The following is a 9139-nucleotide window of genomic DNA, read 5'->3' on the forward strand; positions in this document are numbered from 1 at the left end:
TTTGTTTGCCTTGAGTGAATATTAGAATTCAAATTTATCTTGATGCATATGAAATGTTTAATGGCTAAGCCTCATCACCTGCATTAGAGTTCATTAAAGTGCAGACTTAATCTTATCAGGTTCTTGTTAGAAACCACTGGAACATTCCATCACTGTATGGCCACCAGGGCAGATGTTAGCCATTCAGATTATAGTTTGCTCCTGTCATGTCAGTCAAGATGAACTACTTATGAATGCTGAATTGTCATTCCCTCTAAAACTAAAAGCATTTGACTATTTAGTACATAAACACAGACTTTTCATGTTGATGATATTAATCATTTCACTGACATGAATACGTGCTTTTAAGGAGAGAAGTATCCTCAAAAGCACATTCCAAGAACATCTAGTCCCTCCAGCAAGTTTGAGTCGCCCCTTGTTCTCCAGTTTGGACTTGGAAAGAAATCCTCCAAAGTGACACATGCAGGAGTGCAAAAGACAACCTGATGAGATATATTAAGCACCAAATCTGACTGATGATTGATGAGAAAGTGCAACAATTCTTCCCCGAGCTCCTAGGTAGAGATTCATGGAGGAGGAATGGTAGAATAAATAATTGATGCCACTCTACTAGTAATCTATTACAGAAGAATAGTTGTTCAGTCTGAAGTGAATACTTCCATTTCATTTTCATTAAATGTGTAAGCATTTTACATTTGATAGCTATACACGTTTAGTGCTTGGCTAAAGCACATTTATTGGTTTACTTTTTGAGAACATCAAGACTTATGATATTTGCCAGATGTATAGATGAGTTACAAAAAAGACACCTGCTCAGTTTAAAAACAAATTTTTTGTAGAAATAGCTTATTGGTTTTAATCTGACATTTGAATGTCAACAAAATATACCTGGACTGAATTTTTGTCTCTTGTGTGGTTTACTTTTATTCTGACTATGATTACTGTTCTGAACCATTTAAGCATTTTATTATGGTAAAGATTAATTGTTCTTGGATAGTAGACAGATGAGAAGCTTGATCTCTTTATTCAACAATTTTTTGTACTATGGTCTAAGACTTAACGCTTCATGCAGCAATCTAAATTTAATTTCAGTACTAAATAAAAAAACTTGTATGGGATTTTAGAGTAGAATATATTCAGAAAACAGGTTCTCAATGCAAGCTTGTTCTCTCCAGCACAGAGCTATAGTGCATTCATTGAAAAGGTATCCATTTCCTGTATGATGACTATGACTTTATTGAGATGAATCAAGCATCTGCATGCCTGCAAGTCTGCCACTGAAAACCCAGAACTTTATGAAAAAACTATAAAACAGGGGTAAAGGAATTCATACTTTACAGCTATCATTATCTCTGTCTGTGTTCTAAAGAAAACTATAATATGTGTTGAAATAGTTGATGAATAAAAAACATCATGGTCTCCCTTTAGTCCCTGAAAAACTATGCACTATTATGCCTTTTGCTGCTGCCTGTGCAATGGTAAAAGCTTGTTCTTGTTTTTCTTGTAAAATAATAAAATGGAGCAAAATGATTACACCCCTGTCATTTAGAAGAAAGAAGAGACGACAACTTGGCTCTAACTCAATAGATCAGCAATCACATCAAAAAGCTGTTTTGGATCAGGGTGTTTTAAAAGATTAAAAAAGGGAAGAAAAAACAAGTCTGGTGTGTATTTCTATAAAATCAAATTGAGATTCATCTGTATAAATTATTTCAGTAAAACTTATCTCTATTTCTCAACTAAAACTACAATATATACAGTAACTCTGTTGTTAGTTTTTTTTATACAACACTATAGTTTGTATAGAAATGTGGTATTAGAAACTCCACTGATTTCGTGCTAACTTTTTGTAGAAAAGTACAGGATACATGCGCACACTAAGATACAAGGTCGACTGAATAAGATTTTATCATAGCAGTTTCTTTTTCCTGATTTGCATGTTAGGTGTCTTCCAAATTTGCATGGCAGTTATCAAACAAGGATGAGTTACAGTTTCACTGCTGGTTGAAGATCAGCAGTGAAGGGACAGAGCAAACATGAAAAAGAAGGTGTTTTGGTCAGATGAGTGTCTACAAAATCATCTGGAACGCTCCATCCCTACTATCAAACTTAGTAGAAGCTCAATGTGAGCATATGCTACATTTTCATATTTTTATTTGTAAAAAGATGAACTGCTTAGAGTAGATTTTTTTAAGTGCTAGGAGCTACTTTCTGTTTTCCTCTTTAGAAAATGACAGATTTGTTTTTATTTGTTATCCCTTATTGTTTTTAGTGTAGTCATGAATGCGTCCTCTTCTGTATTTGCATGATTGTCAAGTTCAGTTTCCTTTGTATCTATTACAAAAACAACACCTTTAGGCTTTACACTGGTACAATCCATGACAGTAATGAGTTTATGATGGAATATTAGGCCATGAGGGATGAGGAGCATTCACTTGGTGTCAGTCTATTAACTGTTCACTTTTTTATAAAGCAACGTTTCCTTTTGAATACAAAAGATGGGCAGCGCTTTTTATCTCTGCTGGGAATCACAGAGAAAGATTACACCAAACTGTCATTCTAGACAATTAGGTGTTGCAGTGAGGATTAATGGCAGGTGGTTCCAATCAAATTAGAAATTGTTCAAAAAAAAATTATGCAGATCATCAACACTACAGGCCATGCTCAAGTTCCCTTGTGTCTAAAAATGTGACAAAAGGGAAGAATGGTTAAGCTACAGCAAACATTAATGATACAAGGAAGAATTTCTAACAAAATGTTAAAACTGTTGTTCATTAAATATGTTGCTGATTTATGATCAAAAATCTAAAAATGTTCCAGCGTTGTAAAAAAATAACAAATATTTCTTCCGCTGTTATAATTTCTCTGAATTTCTACATGTGGGTTTAGATGCAAATGATCAGGAGCTGGTTAAACTCACTGCTTTCTTTGCAATAGCTTGGATAATTCCCAGCTGTGTGGGAGAGCCAGATTTAAATCTAACTACAGGTACCTATATTATGCAACATACTGTGCCATAAAAAAGTATTGTTCTTGTTCTAAATTAAATTTTTCCTTTTGCTTAAATGGTTGCCAAAAAATTTAAACGTTGGACAAAGATAACCATAGTAAATCTATGAAGAACCTTCCAAATAATGAGTTTATAAAAGATATATCGAAAGAAGCCTGACCCTCTGGAAATATAATCGCTCCCCTTGGTAAATCATGAATCAGCTGAATGGCCCCATTTTTCTTTTGACAGCTATGTTCAACTTCATTAGCCAGGCCCAGGGCTTACTACTGGTAAACCTGGACAATCAAGAACTCAGATGAACAGAATCTCTTTGGTGAAAATTTTATACTTAAAAAACGTCCAAAGAAGCTCAAGAACAAGTCAAAAACAATGTGATTGACATATATTTCACTGAAAAATAAAACAAAGCTATTTCAGACCGCTTATATAGCTCATTTTATGTGAAAACATACAAGGTAATAGAACAAGGTAATAACATTTACCAACAGACAGTCACAATATATAATTGCATACATGCATGCCATGACATGCATGTATGTATGTCTTGGTATGCAAGGCCTGCAAGACAGGTATTCCATTCCATCCAATGACAAATGCAAATGAGAGCTTACCCTGATTTGGACAAAGAACATGTAATTACATTACCATTTATTATGGATAGTAATAATTTTGTAGATGGATACCAAATAAACATATTTCTGTATAATGAGGAACAAGCGATTTAATGCTTTGAGCACAAGTAAAAGATTTTTAAAATTGATTCTGGTTTCTACATGTTGCAAGTCCAAAATTTTATGTATTATGTATTATTTTCAGTGCCTGAAAGGTTTAAGGTTTTAACAACTGTAATGCTGAATTTAAAACGCAGGTGAAGAGGCCGTCACAATAATCTAGCCCACTTGTGACAAATGCATGTTTTATTCTTTATGCATGCTTATAAATACCTTTTAGCTTTATTTATCTAACAAAAGGCACATTTAGTAATAAAACTTATATGGATTTGGAAATTTTGATTATTACACCCAAGTGTCTTGCATCAACTGGAATGCAGAATAACATCTAAAACATAATAGGCTTCAATTTTCTCTCATGAAATCACTGTTCAGTATTAAACAATTAGCAAGAAACAATATAAAATTTGATAATATCAGGGACAAAACCACTGCTGGCACATTCCTTTGTTTCTCACATTTGCCAACAGTCACAATTATGGTAGTTCTGTGATAGTTTGAAGACTCTTTTCTGCTTCAGGGCCAAGAAGATTCACCTTCATTGATGGAACCATGAATTCTACACTAGAAATGGTTAGTCAGCAGATCACAACCTCAGTTTTGAACACATTAGGGTTATGTAAAATGAGAGTGATGTGGAGCTTCATTGTCTATGACCTTAAAAGGCCAATCATAATTAAAAACCTTGCAATGTTGCCAAATCAGAAAGATTCTCTCGAAGAAGAGTGGGCCAGAGTTCCTCCACAAGGAATATAAAAACTGATGGCTAGTTATTGCCAACAGTTGAAAGTTGTTGGCACCAAGAGTTGCATAACCAGTTATGAGGTTTAGGGGGAAATTACTTTATGACAGAAGGCCAAGAAGTGAAATGATCAACTGAAAACAGTTTTTTTATTTACTCCGACTGGCAAGGTCTGATAATCAAAAAATCTTCTAAAATCTTTTGCAAATGAGCTAAAAGTAATTCAACAGTAATTATGATCCTAAACTGGTTGATTCAAGGAAATATTGAGATTATCCAGATTTTGTCCAGCATTCATGTTTTACTTCAGGAAGTTAACGTTTCAGCATATCATTTTAGCTTTTTCAATTGTTTGGGTTAATGCTGATGAGTGCACATCAAACACTGTTCACAGCCATCATAGTGTGACTGAACTGGTTCAGCTGACTGTGTGGTTCTCTGCTATAATTATTGTAATTTTTGTTTTCCTAACAACTGTGTGGATACTCCTGGTTGTACAATAATTTGCTCATCAAGCATAAGATAACTGAAGGTACTGATGATTCTGTAAAAACAAACATACAGCATGCCGGATTATATAAGTACATAAAGAGGTCTTCCTTCTTTCTAACAACAAATGAGACTGTGTGTGATATTTGGGGGTTAGGTCTGGACAAGGTTTTCTGTCTTGTTTTTTGAGAGAAATGCCTGCAAGCACTCTGTTCTCACTTTATTACTTTTTCCTGCATGATTCTTATTAGTTCATGGCTCTGACCTCTGACCTCTGACTTCTGAATGAGTGACTCCAGTTGGCAGTAAGATTTATTCTCCTGTTGACTTCATCAATAATATGACATTGCAACCACTTTGAAAGTAAAATCTTAATGGTCAATTTTCCATCTCTGTTTTCCTTCGATTAAAAATTTGGGTAATGTTTTAAAGAAGTAAAAGATGTTTTCTGTCACCACAACCATAAAAACTTCACCATATTGCATAACCTCAAAAAGCACCACATTTGTTTTTTCTTTTTTTTTTTTTTTTTTACTTTCTCAGTCAATGCCATTGTTGAAGTTCACTGAGATCAGACATCTTGGATTAAGTTAGGGCGAGGTTGTGATGCTAACCCATGTCTGGAATTAGAGAGGGGTGTGCCATTCGCTTTACCTCTCTCACACCCACAGTAAGTAAGGCTTTATATTAAGCTTTGAGGTTGTACTGTAATAAGCCTCTGCTTTTCTGGTTCAAAAGCAGTTAACAAACACCAGGTGCTTAAGGCATCCAATCAACTCCTGAGCATCGTTACAGCTCAATTTAATGTATTTGGTTTTCATATAAATGCTTTTTTTCTTTTTAGGTTTGGATGATTCTTATTTTGTACTTTAGTGCCTTTGATTTTCTTCTGCTCTGATAAACTCTGCATAAAGGAGCTGCAGAATGTTACTGTCGACACAATATCTTATGAACTGTGAAATTGAAAATTTCAGAAAAATAGTTCAGGTAGGAAAAGCCTGTCAGGTGCTTCATCATGGTATCAGGATGGCTCAATAAAGTTTTGCAGGTCATACATCAAATCTGAGTCAAACAACCTGTGCAGAAACAAATATGACAGGTTTTAGCATTAACTCGCCTCTCTTTTATATGAAGCCTTAAGCATATTCTATCAATACAAACTCCAAAGATCAAATGTATTGAGGACTAGCATGCCTATATTAAGCTCTTGGGTATACACAGTTTTATGAAAGCCAAGGCAAATGATTCTGATGATTCTGATTTCTCAGAATTAGGATAAGGAATGACTCTCTTTTAGCAATAAGTTAACAAACAGTTACATTGTCCCTGATAAACCACATAGTTTATATAAAGTTATGGCTATTAAGTTTATAAAAGTAGAGGACTCTTGCGGAGCCCCCATGTTTTTAGGCACTTGACAAGTGAGAATATTATGATGATGGAAAATAATAAAAATAGTGATGAAATGAGTCAGTAGAAGTCTATCTAATGATTACATTATGTTTTCTTAACACTGTGTCGTCCTACACACAGTGAAGAGCTGTTGGTCCACTGGAAGCAACAGGGTAAATATGTCAAAAACAACTTAAGATTTGAATCTCGTCCTGAACCAATTACCTTGATCCCAAAGTGGTGTCAGAGAAGGATCAGTTTCAGATTGTAAGAGTGAACACCAAAATGGCTGGGCTGCAGGTTTATGACGTTTCTATCATGCCCAAACTAGACTAGCATAAACAGTGGGTATCCTTTACGACAACACAATTTTATCTCTGTGTGAAACGGACTGCTGACTACAGGGATAGGTCATGTCAAGAGAAGGGCTAGGGGTTGAGTGGAAAGGTCGAGGATGTTCCTTTGAGTTAAATGGACCCCACACAAAAATAAGCACCCATGCCCAGTCTTACAACGAAGGCCATAATTACAGAAAGGGTCAAGAAATGCCTCTGTAGGATTCCCATTTAGCTTCCCTGTCATTCATTCAGATAATTTTGACAACAGGAGTTGAGCTGGTGTGGACAGGGTAGACAGGTCTAGTTTTAAACTACTGAGGTTTTCACTTGGCTGATTAAATATCTCCAATTTAGACAGAAACACAGGTCAAAGGTCCAGCAGGTTCATCTGATGGTACATCGTTCATTTTACTGCTGGCAGCTTTGCTCATTCTTCATCCACATCTGGACTTTTTCTCAAAAATTCCTGACAATCACATTATCAGCCATCAACCAGTTTTTGTTTTCCCTTAAAATCACCTGAGTGGCTTGCAGAAAATGATCTGAGCAAGTTAGTTGTAATATTTCAACAATTATAAAATAAATTATGTAAAATTCCATAAGTGAAACTATAATCATGGGCAACTTATATAAACTAAATTAAAACTGTGACTTATTCTTCAAAAGCAACATCTGGAATTTTCTACAAATTATGTTTTAACAAAAAGAGCAATTTGTATCAGGAACATCATTTGTCGTTATTAAAGTACTGAGTTGATCATATTTCGAAGGTCATCTGATTGTCCGCTCATCACACACGCACCTCTGTTAATGTGTGTATACAATGCAAGCAGACCTTGCAGGAAAGTGACAGAAGCCAGAGAACACACTTTCACCTCAAAATCCAACCAACTTCTGAATTGAAAAAAGGTTAATCTTCGCTTGTCGCTGCAAAAGATTTGTGCACATGCTCCAATCTGATTCAGCAATTCAGTTTCTTACAAAGTGAACCAGGTGAAAGTTGAAAAATGAAAACCTACCCTAAAGAGGAAGACGTTTTAGATGAATGGAAATGCGTGCGCTGACTTGCGTAAAACATGCCAGACCTCTCTACTGTTCTCATTCAAATGTCAGGTTTAAAGTCTATAATGTTTGTGGAGTCACCTAAACATGCCAAATAATTCACTGTGATCTTAAAAAAAAGCATCTTCAAGAGAAACCCACATGCTCGGTTGAGTAACATTTAAAAAGTTTTGCTTCAGTTGTAGAGCACCTCCTAGAGAATGGTGTTTAGAGTTTCATTACAACTAAATAGCGGTGGCTTTCTTCATAATAAACAGTGTGAATTGGAGTGTAGCAGTAAACTTACTTGAGGTTCAGTTAGGTGACTCTTCCAGGAATACTTTCTCCCTTGCAAACGCTTCAGGAACTTAAAGAAAACTTTGAAGGCATTGTGACAACCAGCATACTCCCACAGAGCTTTCTGTACAGTCCATTGAGAAAAAGAAATACACTCATGTGAAGTTGTTTAAGTTGGTGTTAGCTCCTTCAAAGTTGGAGAGCTACTGAGACATCTCAAAACCTCCCTCAGGATCTCCATCCACTCCACCCACTTTTCACTGTCCCTCCTCTCACACCCTTACACACACATGCACACGCACACACACACGCTCCCTCCATGTGCCCAGATTGTGGGCCTCCCACTTTTCTTGCCTGTGGGCTCAGGCCTTTGGGCCAAAGCCAAATTTTTCTTGCCTTTGTGGATGTGTACATACTAGCGCCTATGCATGTGTGTGTGTTTATGAGTCTTTAAGCATTTCTCACCTTGTAATTCCAATTTGAATGTGTCTGTGTAATAGTTTCTTTAAAATAGGCCCACTGTATTGCATTATTGCATAATATAAAAGCACACAGATCTTGCATGTGCCTTTACAAGATTTTTTGTGTGGTTTTGGGAACTGTTGGTCTGACGGGATGCCTTCATCCTTTCATTCCCTCTGTCCAACCACGACATATGCAGCACTTTGTGCTAAGACCACGGAAGTATTAAAATGTTATATTCCACTGAAATTAAATAACATAAAAAAAATTCTTCTTTCCTCTTGTTCTCATTATGTGTTTGTGCCTAACTTTGTTAAGATAACAGGGATAGGGAAGCGTGTGCATCTGTTTTTATGTGGCTTACTCACACATTAGCCTTTAGCTTGAAGTAACGAGTGCTGCCATATTGCAGTGTGAACGGATCACTTTCTAAGTTGTGCAGTATGATGGTTGGGATTGCAAGAGGTGTCATTTAATTCAGCAAGAATGAACTGTGTGATCTGGTGAACGGATCCTTTAAATATACTAATTCTAGACATTCAGTACACTCAAATTATCTGCCGTTCTCATCACTAGTTTGCAAACAACTTGGTACATTACTGCCACCTTAAGTTTAAAAATGTGGTATTGGGAG

General features: G+C 35.9%; 1 protein-coding gene across 1 annotated transcript in view; it reads right to left on the bottom strand.

Annotated features, from left to right (window-relative positions):
* Positions 1-8232, bottom strand: part of fat2 (FAT atypical cadherin 2) — a 95318-nt gene extending 87086 nt beyond the window's left edge. The window contains exon 1 of the mRNA XM_044126708.1: positions 8054-8232. The gene's annotated coding sequence lies outside the window, so the exon portion shown is untranslated. The remainder of the gene's footprint in view (positions 1-8053) is intronic.
* Between the last annotated feature and the right edge of the window lie 907 nt (positions 8233-9139).

This window comes from Gambusia affinis, linkage group LG09, assembly GCF_019740435.1.
Source record: "Gambusia affinis linkage group LG09, SWU_Gaff_1.0, whole genome shotgun sequence".
NCBI classification, from domain to species: Eukaryota; Metazoa; Chordata; class Actinopteri; order Cyprinodontiformes; family Poeciliidae; genus Gambusia; species Gambusia affinis.